This window comes from Eupeodes corollae, chromosome 1 (genome assembly GCF_945859685.1).
Source record: "Eupeodes corollae chromosome 1, idEupCoro1.1, whole genome shotgun sequence".
NCBI classification, from domain to species: Eukaryota; Metazoa; Arthropoda; class Insecta; order Diptera; family Syrphidae; genus Eupeodes; species Eupeodes corollae.
In genome coordinates this window covers 36,953,239-36,970,027 of record NC_079147.1, presented here as the reverse complement: position 1 = coordinate 36,970,027, position 16,789 = coordinate 36,953,239, and positions in this window count along the sequence as shown.

The following is a 16,789-nucleotide window of genomic DNA, read 5'->3' as shown; positions in this document are numbered from 1 at the left end:
AAAATATCACTTATACCATTCTTGGCAGAATACATGACGGATGAAGTGCATCAAATTACGGATTTGGTGGAAAAGGCTCTTACAAAAAAACGGGTTTTGCTCGTATACATTCTTAGATGTTGCTGTAGCCTTTTATACTTGAAACTTACATACAAACTGCATAGGGACTTTTTCAGGCACTGCCCCGAATCACTGAAATCATTGTGACGAACTGGTTCTTTACAGTACGGTAAGACCAAAATTACGCGGAAATGAAGAAAATTGAAGCCGATATACCAAATGGTAGTGTCTTAGGGCCCTCGTTGTTAATTTTTTCCTAAAACGGATATTCTTGTGTAGACAGCGACGCTTGCTGATGATACTGAAATATTGGTCCTAGGAAAGTATATTACGAATTGAAAAAATGTTTCGAAATTCCAAACAGAATTGAAGATGCAATCAGAGAAGCCGCCTCTGATCCATTCAACATGGACGAAGAAAGCCAGTAATTCCGTCTTCCGACATAAGCCAAGTAAAGATTGTCACAATTAAGCTGAAGTCCAACAAAGCCGCTGGAGCAGATGGTTTGAATGCCAAGCACTTTAAAGCAGCCAGAGATAATTTGGTTAGGAGCATGCACCAACTTATCTGCAAAAAATGGTCGGAAGAAAGCATGCCTGATAAATAGAACCTAAGTATTGTTTGCCTGATCCTGAAAAACGGTGACCCTCTAAACTTCACCAACTATAGAGGAATCAGTCGACTTAACATCGCCTAAATCTTCTCTTCCGTAATATGTGAACGTCTAAAGCCGACCGTCAACAACCCGATAGGTTTTTATCAGCGTGGTTTTAGACCAGTAAAGTCCAAAGCCGATCAAATATTCACATTACGGTAGATCCTGGAAAAAACCCAAGAACACCAAATCGACTCGCACCATCTTTTTATTGTTTTCAAGGCCGCATATGACAGCATCTACAGAGAAAAGCTGTATAGAGCCATGTCTACTTTTGGCATCCCTGCCAAACTCGTCCGTTTGTGCAGGACGACCATGTAGAATTCACGCTGCTCCATAAAGGTTGGAAACAACTTCAGAACCTTTCAATGTCAAAAAAGCCAAGGGGATGCACTGTCATGCCATTTTTTAACACCGTATTTAACACCAGAATCACTATCTTTCAAAAGTCTTTCCAATTACTAGCATATATTGATGACATTGACATAATCGGAAAAACTCAGCGTGATGTCAATGAGGCTTTTGGGAGTATTGAGGCAAAGGCGGCAAAAATGGGTTAAGGGGTTAATGAAGGCAAAACAAAGTACATGAAGTTATGAAGAAACGGCCTACAACACTGACGTCTCGGTCAAAACTACACCATTGACAGACGTAACTTTGAGGTAGTCAAGGACTTCCTTTACTTAAGAAAGGGACCAAATTGTCGTTAAATAAGCCCCTCATCAAGCGGATCAACGCACCTTGAGACGTTTCGGGAGAAAAGTACTTCGCGCGATGGTCCCATTTGCATAGAAGGCTCTACGGGCTGTACAGCGACGTAGACTTAGCCAAAAGGGTAAAAGTCCAACGACTAAAATGGCTGGGTCAAGTAGAGCGCATGGAAACCAATATTTTGGCACGGAAAGTATTCGAATCCACACTCACAGGACAGAGATGCAGGTTAAGACCGTGGATAAGGTTAATCATTTTAAAAAATGAGCACATTATAAAACAGGAATAATAAAGGATGACAGTTCATCAGCATAAACCTTTGTAGACGTCAACTAATTAAAAGTTAATGTCAGTGAAGTCATTGAATAATACTTTTCAGTCCTCTGTCAAATGCACACCTGATCTTGACCATTACCACCATCTTTGCTACTTATACAAATACCTAGGAATGTAAGTTAACACCAATCTTCTACAGAAAGGACTTCTTTTTCTAAAATCCCCCTATACAAGCTCTGCGAGCTCAAAATAGAAAATAATCATCATCAGCTATAGGTTCATCTTCATTCCACCATTTGTACTGTAGCTTTATAGAAAGTCGTTGTTTCGTAGCGCAAAGTAAGTGTTGTTTCTCTGTCCATTCGATTCGGCCAGACACGACGACGACGATGACGACTAAGGACTACGACGATCCGAACCTGAATCTCAGTCTCATCTCAGCCACACCATTCCCATTACGGGTACAGTTACCTTAGCTACACAAATGAGAAAATAATAGGGATGTCGCATTAGGGACGCAACATAAAATGGAACAATGGCATGTATTCTAATTAAAAATTCCCATAAAGAGGTGAAACGTGGAGGACACAAAAATACCTACCAAGAAAAAAAAGCTCAAAAAAGAAAAAGTTTAAATAGAAAACCAAATGAGAAAAAATGTTTCCAAAAAAAGGGGTTCAAAACAAGGTGTGAAAAGGTTAGGAATGGGAATGGGGATGTGGGTTACTCGCAAGGAACTCTATAATTAACATACATTAGCACTTGGAATGCAAATTTGCAGCTTTTGGCTGCTAAAGTTTTTCGGGCAAGGATTTCTTTTCGTCAGAGCTAAAAGGACTCCGGGACTCCATACCACCAACCACCATGCCACCAACTCCAAGTTGGATGTACATAGGTACTTTTGGTGCTCCATTCCATATTATAGAACTCTCTTTTGGTCTCACTGGGGTTTGAGAAATGAAAAATGAGAATTTTTCTATGGCATTGCAGAGTTGGGATTAGAACAGTGCTACTTTTGCTTCCAAATGCCGCATAATGTCAGCAGGTCCCAATATATATAGTACCATGATGTGGAATAGGTTTTAATGTTATACCGCCACCACCATTGCTATTGTACCGCACCGCACCATCCCGACACCGCCACCGTTCCGTCCAACCTTATTCCAACCGATTGTGAGGTAAAGAGGTAAAGCAAAGGTGGAAAGGTGGTGCTAGTAGTGGGAATTGCTGTTGTTTTTATTTAAATTTTTTCTTCTCATTATTTTCTTCTTTTTTTTGGAAAACTCAAAGTGCATTCCGTAATTACAAGTTAAAGAACAAAATTATAACTCATCTCTGAAAATAAGGAAGACCAAGAGAAAAGCTCTTTACCACCAACTAACTCGTTGGTACTATACTCGTATACTCAGTGAGTATGCGGAACCCCATGGGACTTGGGATCATTATGCTAAACTCAGAAGTTTTAATGTCTCAAAATGAGTTATGTATATTCGCGAAAAAGTAGAATTCACAGCACATTTATAACTTAAAAGGGTTACCTTCCACTAAGACAGAAAAAAAAAGTATAAGTTAGTTAGGTAGAACCTTTATTAGAATAAATGAATTTACAAACGGGGCCAGTGGGTTGTTGGAGAGCTTATAATGGGTTTATTTACTAAACATATTTTATTTTAACTAAAGCATTTGTTTTAATTTTGTTAGTTAACTTTAAGACGTTTTTTTACTCTTTGAAAATTATTTAGGAATGGTTTGTTCTTTTTATTTGATGTTTTCTCTTTGGCAAGAAATCTGGTTTTATGCAATAAGGTAAAGAAAATAAGTACAGGACTTAACTTATGTCTAAAATTGCACAACACTTCTTTCCTTTTATTTGAGGTTTAAGAGTGCAATGAAGTCTTAACTAACACAATAATAAATGGTCTTTCAAAAGTGACTTCCAAAATTGGTGAGTTGATAGCGGCCGTATTGTTAAAGCTATGCATATTATGTCAAATTAAATGTTATTTATTCTGCCAGTTTCGGCCAATTACAATGAAAGGATATACAGATAGAGAAATATAAAATTGTTAAATGGACAACACCCCACTTTTGGTACCACTCTTGCGATCTTCGTTATCAATCTACCTTTAACATTTGTAAAACTGAATTTCATCAACTAAATCCTCGTGTCATTTCAGAGGTCTTGGGTTTAATCCGTGCCTGTGCTACTAAAGTATTTTTCAAGGTTAATGGCTCTTGCAAGGAATTGACAAATGCTCCAAAGGTAATTCTTGTCATGAAAAGTGTAGGTCCCCTCTATACTTGACAACAGTACTAGCACACAGGAATGATTGAGAGTTGTAAGCCACTAAGGAATAGTTCTCAACGGATTCTTGCGACACTTAATTTATTTACTTTTGTACTGTTCTCAACAGCATTCATTTTCGGCACTACTTCCCCAATTTTCAGATTCAGATGAACCCGGTCTTGGGTTTTTCAATTGGTGCATGTAGATTTTGTGGCCCCGTGGCTGATATTTTGTTTTGGTGGCATCTGTCAAATCTTTTGTTTATTATTCAGTTGTTTATGCCAAATGATAACACTTTATTATCAAAATGAGTGTTCTGCAACGCAAACGTTGCGTGCATTGCGCCCATTTCATTCACAGTCCAGTCTTCAATGTTTCGTGGCCAAATGTTAGTAGATCGATTCAGTAAACAATTAACCAACGCCCGTACCTTCAGCAGAACCGGAGGCAGTCTACTCCTCGCCATGCAGAAAGAACTTGGCTTTTTCGCAGACTTCAACTTGGTGAATTTTGCGACGGGACTTTGGGCCTACTCCCGTACAAGATCCCGCAGGGTGGCCGTGAATTGGCCACAAATGTCATGCGATTTGACCCCACTAGACTTTTTCCTGTAGCGTTTCTTGAAGTCGCAGATCTATGCAAATAATCAACAATCAACCGATTCCCTAAAGGTGACTCTTAATGGCATACATACCACACATACACACAACATCTTTTATTCCATCATCTACCTACCCTAATTGAAAAAACTTTTATTTACAAACGCGGTGTCTGATCCAATCTTATTCGTATCTTAAGTTGTCAGTGAACTTTCGTTGGGGAAGGTCCCCCTGTGTTGTGCGTCCGTTGCGCAAGCGCGTCTTGTTCGAGTCTTGTGCCTAATCGTGATATTTGTCTAAGTGTTTTCCCCCTAAACTTAATGTTAACATAAAACAAAATTAAATAATAAAACAAATAATCAAAAACAAAACGAAACAAAAAAATAGCAAAAAAATATTATAAGTGATGAACAAAAAAAAAAACAAAAAAAACAACAAAAATAAAAGAAACAATAAATCACACCACACCAAATCAATTACAATAAAACAAAAACAACAAACAACCAACAAAAAAAATAATACATATCATCATATTAAGCCAACTCAACATAGCGATAGCACAGTGAGTACCATCCTTCACTTTCCCCTTCTCTCGTACAGTCGCATGGCTTAGCTTGTGTATCAAATTGCATTGTGTTTAATAACTAATGCAATTGATACACAGACTACGTCATCGTTGATATCAGATTGTTGACAACAAAAATTTTACTGTTTCGAATTAACAGGGCCGGATTCGATTCTTGTCACTACTAAGGCATAACACTAGTAGTGGCGTGTATCGAATAGCATTCTGTGGTTCAACGCAGTAATATTTTTCTTATAGTCTTCGTCTGTTTTGGTTTTTGTGTTTCTTTTATTTGCAATGGCTGGAAATTTCAGGGTAGGTTATTGTAATATTCGTGGGCTTAGATCGAATTTTCTTTCTGTGTACTCCCATACTGCTTTAAACAGGCCAGCTGTATTGGCACTAAGTGAAACCCAAGTGGGTGAGGATTCCGATCCCACTGAATTCTTTATTCAAGGGAATAACTTGGTGCCATTATTCTTTTCTCACCATGGTCTCGCCATTTACATTAGGAATGATGTTGCTTATCAGTTTTTGCCACAATATGGTCCCTGCACAAATTCTTTTTTCAATTTTATGTGGTTTAAATTTTCCGTGAATAAGCAAATCATTCACTATTGCTTCCTTTATCGAAGCCCAAATCTAGACAGAGTATCAACTTCTAGTGAATTTGATGCTTTGTCTGATTCCATCCAAAGAATTGTTTCGTCCTATCCTCGCACTGAAATCGTTGTTACGGGCGATTTCAATGTACACAATTCTTCATGGCTTCAACATTCGGGCCAGTCAACACCAGAAGGAGTGTGTGCTGAGATCTTCGCTGAGTTAAACCACCTAACTCAGCTGGTCAACGAGCCCACTCGAATATCGGACGTGGTAGGTCGAGCAGAAAACACTCTTGACTTGTTTCTTACCTCTGACCCTGGTAAGTACACTATCAGTGTCCTATCTCCTCTAGGCACATCTGACCATTGTGTCATATCAGCAAATTTCTCGTGTAAAAACTCTCCAGTTAAAGAAAGAGCTCCTAAGAGAACCGTTTGGCAATACGAGAAAGCCAACTGGGACGGTCTCAATAATTACTTTAGGATCTTTAACTGGTCACTATGCTTCCTCGATAGTGACGTTGACGCCAGCGCTGATATGATCACAAGTTTGATTCTCCTAGGAATCAGAACTTTTATCCCGAATAGGGTTAAAAGCATCAGACCTAAGGAAAACGCATGGTTCGATGCGAGCTGTAAAGAGGTTATTAGGGTTAAGAAGGTAAGTTTCCGTTGTTTTAAAGCCAATCCAACTGAGGAAAACCGGAATAAGTTCAAGCAAGCCAGGAAGGCCTGCAACGCCCATATTCGACGGACCAAATTTTTACATGACCAAAAATTACGGCAAAAAATACTGCAATGTCCCAAAGGCAGTACAAATTTTTGGTCATTTGCAAAAAATATGAGGAATTCTTCCTCTTCCTCGGTCCCTACGCTCGTTGTGAATGACACTCCATTTGTTAGCTCCTTAGAGAAAGCAAATCTCTTTGCTAGGCAGTTCGCCGCCAATTCAACTCTGCCAGTGAGTGTTATGACTCCGCCTGTACTTGAGCGAGTTAATGATTCTATGGGGCAAATCTTTTTTCGCACTCGTACCGTAGCGAGGGTCTTAAAAGATCTTAACATACACAAATCTGCTGGTCCGGATGGTATCCCCGCTATTGTTCTGAAGAGGTGTTCTTCATCGCTGGCAAAACCACTGCGTAAGCTTTTTCATCTGTCCTACTCCTCAGGTCTCGTTCCGAGCGGATGGAAAACCGCATTTGTCCAGCCTATTCCCAAAAAAGGCGAATCTTCCTCACCGTCTAATTATCGACCGATTGCACTTACGTCCCTTCTTTCCAAGGTCATGGAAACGCTGATTAATTATCAGCTCAAGAAATATCTTGAAGAACGGAAGCTTCTTAATGACCGACAGTATGGCTTTCGTAGCAATAGGTCCACTGGTGATCTCATGGTTCATCTCACCGAACAGTGGAACAAATCTTTACATAGCTTTGGAGAAAGTAAGATTATTGCACTTGATATTTCAAAAGCATTTGATAGGGTTTGGCATCAGGCTCTCTTATCGAAAATGCGTGCTTTCGGTTTGCATGAATCCCTCCTTCATTGGATTAGTAATTACCTTTCGAATCGTTCAATACAAGTTGTATTGGATGGATTCAAGTCTGAAAACCACAAAATAAATGCTGGTGTGCCCCAGGGCTCTGTTCTATCTCCAACACTCTTTCTCATTTTTATTAATGATCTCCTGTCTGCAACATCTAATCCAATACATTGTTTCGCTGACGATAGTACTCTTAGCTTTTCATATTCGTTTTCAGATTCACACCCCTCTTCTTCGAATGTGGAACTGCAACGACAAAATATGATAAGCTCATTAAATTCCGACCTAAACAGCATTGTACAATGGGGAATAAGAAACCGCGTGGAATTTAATGCTTCGAAAACGCAATGCTGTCTTGTATCGTTAAAGCGAAATATACCCCCGCTGCCATTATCCATAAATGGCACTTGCATCGAGGAAACTGAACATCTGGATATTCTTGGTATGTGTATCACCAACCACCTTTTGTGGAACGATCACATACGCGATGTCGCCAAAAATGCCGCAACATGTTTGGGTTTTCTAAGGCGATGCAAGAAGTTTTTCTCCCCCTCTGATCTGGCTGTTATTTACAAGTCTTATATACGTCCAAAGCTTGAGTATAACTCCCATATCTGGGCTGGTGCTCCTGCAACTTACTTAAGCCTCTTGGATAGTATTGAACGTAGAGCATTTAGATTGATTGGTGATATTACCATCATAACATCATTTACGTCACTTGAACATCGTCGAAATGTTTCTTGTCTCACCCTGTTTTACCGTTATTTTAATGGTTTATGCTCTAGAGAAATAGCCAGCTGCATTCCTCCCCTTAAACAGTTCAACCGTAATACTCGCGCTTCTAGGAATGCTCATCAATATACCCTCGAGCCCATCTTCGGTCGTACTGTCAAGTATAGAGATTCGTTCTTTAGCCGTACTATGCGAATGTGGAATGCCTTACCACACTCTGTCTTTCCCAGCTATTGCAATATTCAGGAATTCAAAACCAATGTACACCGACATCTCCTTTCAACCCCTCTCTCCCTTTCCTAGTGCTCACACTGTGTCTACATAATAAGGGTAATATATCCCCTTGAGTGTGCGCTTATTATAAAAAAAAAAAAAAAAAAAATCTTTAGTTTTTCCTCAGGTCAACGTCTTGTTATAACCATATTTATACTAAGCATCATATTCTGACACCTTCTATGTTGACGACATCAAAATAATCAAAGCGATAGATTCTTCCGAAGTGTAGTCACTTCTTTTACATGACCTAAAATCTTTTTTACCTAGTTTTACAAAAACGTTCTTGAATTCAATATATCAAAATGTCAATCTATGACCTTCTCCCATAAGCATTCACATTCATTCATTCGAACCTATACATTTTTTTAATGTTCCTGCCCCTATTGTATCCTCTGTTAAAGGTCTTGTGTTAATATGTGATGAAGAACTAAATTCTCGCTCTCATATAGACCAAATCTAGCAACGATACGCTGAGAACTAGGGCCTAGTGATCTACAACACACAACCATTCCTGTGTAAGTAATATTGTCAGCTTTAAGACAAATCCGAAAGGTTTATTTAAAAAAAAAAAACACTTTTTATTACAAGAAATACATGAAAGGACAGAGCATGTTATTGCAAAATCGAATTGTCCTCGAGGCCTTATCTAAAGATGATCTAAGGGATTCAACGATCCACACGTTACTATGCTAGCCAGATGTGGTCACCCTTCCACATTACTCACAATGAATTGAAGCAGTACAACGGAGATTTCTACGTTTTGCCTTGAGAAATTTACACTGGTCCGATCCCCTTATACAATCCCCTGATAAAGACCGCTTCATTTCGATGACATAGTATTTTTCCACCAACTTTTCATTGATATCATTGACTCTCCGGTTAATATTTATATATTTCAATTAGAAAAATGTATACTGAAAACCTTTTAAGTGACAGCCCATTATAAGATACAAAGTATGAATACAATTGGATTTAACAGGAATTGAGGTTCAAGATTATGAGCACTTTTCTGCATTGTTTCGAAAGTATAAGAAATCAGCTTAAGCTTACCAATCCTTTTTTTTCGATATACTAGGGCCAATGCTTGACGTAAGCCAAGCTAATTAGCTCCTCTACCTGTTATTTCAAACAGGATATCTCAAAAAGAATAACTATCAAGGCCGATGAAAGTAGGAACCTTCTTGACACCTGCGGCACTACAAGAAAGATCTGGCCCTGTTTTAACAAACGGAAAGAATTATGCAGCTACACAAGGGATCACTTCGATCTATTGTGAGCATAATCACCGGACATAATCTGTTAGGTTATCATATGAAAAAGATGAGAATCAGTTCATATGATCTATGCAGAGGATGCGTTGACGAGGGGGTGCATGAAGACACTCCGCACTTTCTATGTCACTGTCCCGCACTTTCCCATCAGAGGAAGAAACTGCTTGGCAACTATTACTTGGGGGATTTAGAACGGTACGAACATTCTGAACTTCGTCAAAGCATCTAAATGGCTTGACTAACTGAAACACATAGGTTTTTTTTATTAACTAGAGTAGCAATACTCACGGTTATCACAATGGATCTGTATTGATCTAAGTTTGACGGTAAAGACATCAACTGTCAGCTCCTCAACCTAACCTAACCCACCACTCATTTTCAATACGAATACCAGCAATCAGATACTTATGCTTCGGTACTTAGGTCCTCAGACCTACAAGGTCCACAGAGCACAGCCCCTTAACTACTCTTACACGCCATTGTGTCAATAGGTTCCTGCCCCGTTTTCATATTAAGTTATTTGTTGGAGATACGATTGGGACAGAAAATGCAGTAGAAATGTTTTCTAGTAATCGCCGCTTATATTTTTTTCAGGTGCATCCGTATAACAGTACTGTTTCGACATTTGAGCGGAACAGTCTTAAATAAAAGAATTGTTTCACCAAGCATTCGACAACAGCCCAAACGCAGCCTTAGATTTCCCAATAAGGCTGGCAGTATCTTTATCGTTTTCGCCTTCAGTGAAAAAAAAAAACAATTTAAGAGGTGCAACAGTCCTTACAGGGCCTAGTGGCCTGAAACTCCAGCGAGTTATGTTGTCATGGATGGAGAGGATCTACAGTTTTTATGCAGAATCCAATTGGCACATTTGAGAAAGCACTTTTTTTAATTATAACTTTCAAGATACAGAAACTGTCCACTTTTTCTTCTAATTGTTGATCAATTTTTACTAGAGAAGATAACTAAAAGTTTTTCCCGAGTTGATTTTAAGCCAAACTTTCACAATATATCAATGACTGCCAGTCGAAAAGGTTCTTTTAGAAATCAGAAACTATTTTGTTTAGGACTGAAATACGCTGATCGTAGTTTGTGAAATTACCTAAACATCTTACAGGTTTAGTAGTTTTGAATTCGACACATTACGTGCTGCTTTGACAAGAATTAAGAAAGTTTATTTTTTATTTTGCAGTCAGCTGTTATATTTTAACACGAACAAAACTACGCAATTTCTAGAAATATGGAACGAAACAAGCTTCAAAAATCCATTAAGTTTTTCAAAGTGCACAATAAAAATGGTGAACATTTTTCAGCCAAAGTTTGCACAAGTAAAACACTTTTTTGCTGCCAAAAGTCAAACTCGTAGAATAAGTGTTTAATGTCAAAATACAAATCCGTTTGGCTTGCTCAAGAACAACTGAGAATATTGAAAATAACTCAGGTGCTTGGATTCCTCATCAATCTTTGGAATGGGACGTTCAACAAACTTAATTACAGCGTATTTCTCATAAGGACTTGGTTCAGTCCAATTTTCGAACTTATCAATTGGAAGATCGAAGAATAAGTATTTTAAATCCATACTGAGTTTGTCGATTTTTGGTGCGGAATATGTTTATGTGAATGACATAGAAGCTTATTTTCAACAAAATGGTACTGCGAGCTCCAAAGACAACGAAACTAAATAAAATTACAACTTTGCGAAAACAAAAGTTGACTACTATTCGTTAAGCTGTGGAGGACTTGCAGTACACTCGTAAATGGGCATAGGCTATTTTCTGCAAAGGATAAGCCACTATTCAATCTTAGCCGTTACTACTATTCTAGTTTTCCCTTGTTTCGATTAATCAAAATTAACTTATTGTTGGAAAACCCTGTATAACAAACGTTTCTTAAGGTCTTTTCAAACAAATAAAAAAGACTGTGAGAAATTTATCAAAGACATGAGTTGAAATAGATTTTTAAGTGGAATAAAAACTTCCACAGTTCAAATGAGCACGTAACGAGTTATTGAGTCGCTTAAGTTCTACAAAATGGCTTTAAACAAATAAATCTTAGAGAATCATAGAAAATGATATCCATATTATTATAGCATTCCATTGAATATGGCCAAAATCTAGGAACAATATTCGCTCCAAAGTATTATTCAATATATCTAACATGCAAATTAGTAGCCTACCCAGCAGCAGCACCACCAAAAGCACGTTTTCCCATAATATCGGACGTGTGTATGCTGAAAGTCTCTTGAGAATTTACTAAAACATCCTTCGTCCTACATTTAGGCATTTGGCATGGATTCATTTTTGTATCGTATTTTATTTCTTTTTCTTTTTGTGTAAAATCCTTTTTATTTGTCGAGAATTCGCCTCACCGAATATTATTCCAATGAGTATTACTCAAGGAAGTGATTTTCAAAAAGGAATATTCGTATTTCAAAAAAATAAACAAAAAATATAAATTTATGAAGAAACCAAATCAAAGAAATCTTTTTATTTAGGTTTTTTGTTATTTATAAAAATCTATGGAACTATGTCGCCTTTGAAAACAGATAGATAAATAGAAAACCCCAAAATGCGGCCACAATCTTCTTCGTCTTCATCCGCATCCTTGCGTATACAAAAGAAAAATATCACAATTGCAGAAAATACGATAAAATATACAATTTTAAGGCATATTATTACCTCGAACAGGAGCACGTGCTTCGAATGCAGCATTCGTCCGGTGACGCGGCTCGGCGGTGGTAGAAGAAAGATATTTAGGAATTCTCAGGAGGAAGTTGCAATTCAGCTGTCGAATTTGAAGGCGACAAAGACGACGACGACGACGAGAACTACGATGAAGACGGTAAAGACGATAGCAATGACTATGGCAATGAACAGGACGAAGCCGAGGACGAGGATGTGGATGAGAACGACAACAAGAAAATGGGCTACTGCTGCCGAAGCCGATATGATGCGATACACTGCAAATACATAGAAACGGAAACGGCTCATATTAGCGCAGCATAAGGAATTTCTATTGTTGCGCATTCAAGTTCCGTTTTTCAAGATTGATGTAGTCACGTCGAGATTGAACTTTAATAAATTGAATGCTGCATCATGGATGCTGAAAGAGAATTAGGCTTTGTATTGCATTTATTTCTTTTAATGTTATTATTTTTATTACACATACAAAGAAATACGAGAGAATCCAAATTTAATGATGTTAATTTTCTTTGGTTCACTTTCAAAGTTTGTTTTGATTAAAAAATAATTAATGGGAAAAAGCTTAAATAAAAAGCTTAAATACATTTTGTATCCAATTGTTTTACTGCAATCATTTGCATTAAGAATGATTGCAATCAATTGATTTCATGCAAATGATTGAAGAACAAATTTTGGTCATATTTTTAGGTCCAAATGGTTGGTAGTTGGAAAATGCAAAGTCTCAATCCTTAGGTGAAATGAATGAGTGTCTGAATTCAGTAAATGATTTATAATGATTGCATTCCCAATAGATTGCATTCTTTTACAAACTTGTTTATTTCACAGGTGAGTTTTTTTTTTTAAATAGTGCGAGAAAGCATGACGACAAGGCAGTTGTTCTTTCTTTAAGTATCGTTAAACATACAAATTGTCTATGTATGCTGACAGAAGAACAGGCGATCTGTTTTATGGGTTTCAGTTTGTAAGCGTTGAAGACACTTCATCATCAAACGTAAACTAGTTCTTATTCACTCCAATTTTGCTTGAGGTTTTAAAAACTCTTTATCACCACCTCAAAACTACGGACATATGATTGTAAATCTATACACTTGTTTGTATTTTATAAGAACCTCAGTAGATCAGAAACAAATTTTTATTTTCCTCTCAATTTGATTTCTAAAACTGCTACAACTTGGGTTAGGTCCACCTGTGCCTGCCACCTGATCTTCCTCTACTACTCTGTCCTGGCTGTGGATTCCAAGACTTTCCGTCACGGAACATTGGTTTCCATGCGCTTTACGTGACCAAGCCATCTTAGTCCTTGGAATTTTACCCTTCTGGCTAAGTCTACGTTGCTGTGAGGCCTAAACAGCTCACCCTTCCATCTTCATCTATACTCATTTTCTATGTATACGGGACCATAGATCAAGCTAAGAACTTTTTATCTCGAAACGGCCCAAAGTGCTTTCATCCGCTTTTATTATAGAACATGCTTTTGCACCGTATAACAGGCCAGGGATGAGAGGGTCTTATATAGCGACACTATGGTCGCCTTACCTCGAAATTACGTCTGTCGATGGCGCCATTTTGACGTCGTGTAGTTGGTCCTTTCTTGATGACAGCTTGAACTTTGTTTTTCCCTCATTAACCGATAAACCCATTTTTACCGCCTCTGAATCTAATACTCACAAAAACCCCATTCACATCACGCTGAGTTTTTCAGTTTATGTTATTGACAGTGCCTCTAGTGTTGATGTGGGAGCACTATTCTATCAAGGACTCACATCACAGCGCATAACCTCGTCGAAAGCCTTTTTTGAAATCAAAAAGTTCGGTTATGTAATTTCCAACATTAATGGATAAAAAGATAAGTTGGTTCATTCAGCATTTAAACAATCTGCTCCCGCGCCTTTGTAAGACTTCAACTTGGATGTGGCAATCTGTTCTTCGTCTTTAGTCGTCTATATTGAATTGATCATCCTAACCAATGCGGTTTTTCCTCGCCGTTATAAAGTCTACAGAAGTGGCACTTAAATGTGAAAGGTGGCTTCTGTGATTGCATCTTGGCAAAGTTGCTACTAGTTCTCAATGCATTGTATTGGCGTATGAGAACCTCGAAGGAGGTAATTTGTGACTCAGTCGAAGAAGGGTTTGGCGATCTCTTGTGATTGAAGCCGTTTGACGTAGTACCTTTTTCCAGCATCTCCCTGTTTTGCTTTAGGTCTGGAAACTTGAATTGCTGCCTTGGATACAACGAGAAACTGGTCCGGGTCAATGTTATCACGCAATACGACATCAATCTGGTTGATGGTAGATTGGTCTGAAGAACTTCACTAGTCACGGTAAGGGTAGCAGAAATGTCATAAAAGCGGAATTCATCTTCTTCATCGAAGTCTAAGAGTATGGCTTTGGCGAGGTGCGGAGGAAAAATTCATATTATGAAGTCTACAAAAAGATATGCAGGCTACTAGGCTGGGAGGGTGCTGTGAAGTATAATGCTTCACCGCAAGAATCAGATAAAAGTATGCTGATCGCTTGTTTTGCCTTAGGTCTGTAAAATTGAAGTGCTGCCGACAACAACGAGATAGTGGTCCGAGTCGATGTTATCTCGCAGGATACCGCTTGCGCCGTTGTCAATTTGGTTGATGGTAGATTGGTCTGAAGAACTTCAAGTTGCTTTGTGGATGTTAAGTGTGTATAGGTTGCCATGACGCTTCAACTCTCAGTAAAATCGATGAGCCATAAGCAATTCCACGGTTTTCAAGAAGTAGTTCAAGTTAAATTTTACTGTAGAGTCCACCATTGACTCTTTCTCTTCAAAAACCCTTGAGTGTTCTTAATATTAGTACTTTTATGAGCTGTTGGTTTTTTTCGGTACGGGTACAACTTTTTCTTTGTTAAATATTTTTTTTCGCAGGAAAACAGAATTGATAAATTTTGAGTTTTAATTTAGAAATCTTGCCATTTTCAGCGATAATATTTGCAATTTTTTCAGGAGGGGTGAATACATTGGTCACTAGTGGCTCTGTCAACGGGTGTTCGAAATTGAATGGGGTAACTAGTAACGGTAAGAGTAGCTGAAATGACATAAAAGCGGAATTTTTCTTCACGGAATCCTAAGAGAAGTGGTTGGAAAATGTTCCTACTTTTTAAATATAGAATCTTTAAAAATTGATTTCTTAAAGGTGTAGGGGCCAAATTTAATACCGTTGAGTCTTTTCCGAAGGTTTTTTCCTGATGATTTTTAGCTGCCTGGTCGAATGTGGCATACCAAATCACTAATGACAATTACTTTTATAGAAGTTATGGATTTAGCAGGGTGCGGAGGGAAAATTAATATCATGAATTCTTACAAAAAGCCCTTAGGCTGGGAAGGTATTGTGAAGTGTCATGCTTCACCGCAAGAATCATAAATATAATCATGCTGATCTCTGTTCCAGTTCTCTATTGTTTCTTATTTAAAACTATCAGCTTTCGAAACCTGAGCTTAACAATTCTAGGATACCCTTAAAATACCCATCACAAAATGTGTTATTTTACAATAAGCACACTTTTAAGAGGATATTACAACCCTTATTATGCAAAGATACAGTGTGAGCACTAGAAAGAGGAGAGATAGTTTGAAAAGAAATGTGGGTGCACATTGGTTTTGTATTGCTGAATATTCCAATGACTAGGAAAGAGATAGTGCGGTAAGCCATTCTACATTCGCGTAGTACGGCTAAAGAACGAATCTCTGTATTTGGCATTACGATCGAAGTTGGGTTACTGATAAGCATTCCTAGAAGCGCCGAGTATTACGGTTGAACTAGTAAAGGGGAAAAATGCAGCTAGCTAGAACGAAATCATTGTAAAAAAATAAATTCAATAAAATATAAAGTGCACATACGCCCAAGTTAACTGCTTAAAATTGTATTTAGTTTTTTCCCTTCCATTAAAATTCTTACATTTTAAATAAGTTTCACCTCTTAAGTCATTCAATAGGCTCAACTTTCGATTTCGTAAGGGTGTGAAGTGAACTGCAGATCTATTATTCAATGTCCGTTGTTTAGCCTTGTTGGTAAATTAATGACTCTACTTTGACCGCATATTTTACAGGAAAAAAGAAGAACACATTTCCTCGAAGTCAACATAGAGAAAAAGATATAAATTCCATTTAAAAATGCTCACAAATAAATTAGAGGCAAGTCTAATTGGATAACAAAGGTTTGCTTAATTGAGAAAGTGTGCATTCCTTTTGTGTGTTTTGTTATTAGGAGATGAAAATGAAAATGAAAAAAAAATGTCAAATCACCACTAATTCCCTTATCTACCATTATCAGAATGTAGCAGCAGAGCTACACCAGTAATAGCAATTAATTTCCTCATCGCACATTACTTCCAAGCCATTTGACATCCAATGGATCTTAACCAAATATTTCCAAACATGTAAACACGCTCAACTGAATTCAATTAAGAGCAATTTCAAGATACCTACCTTCCAAAAAAAAACCAAAACAAAAAACAACTAACAAACTCGAGAATAAGA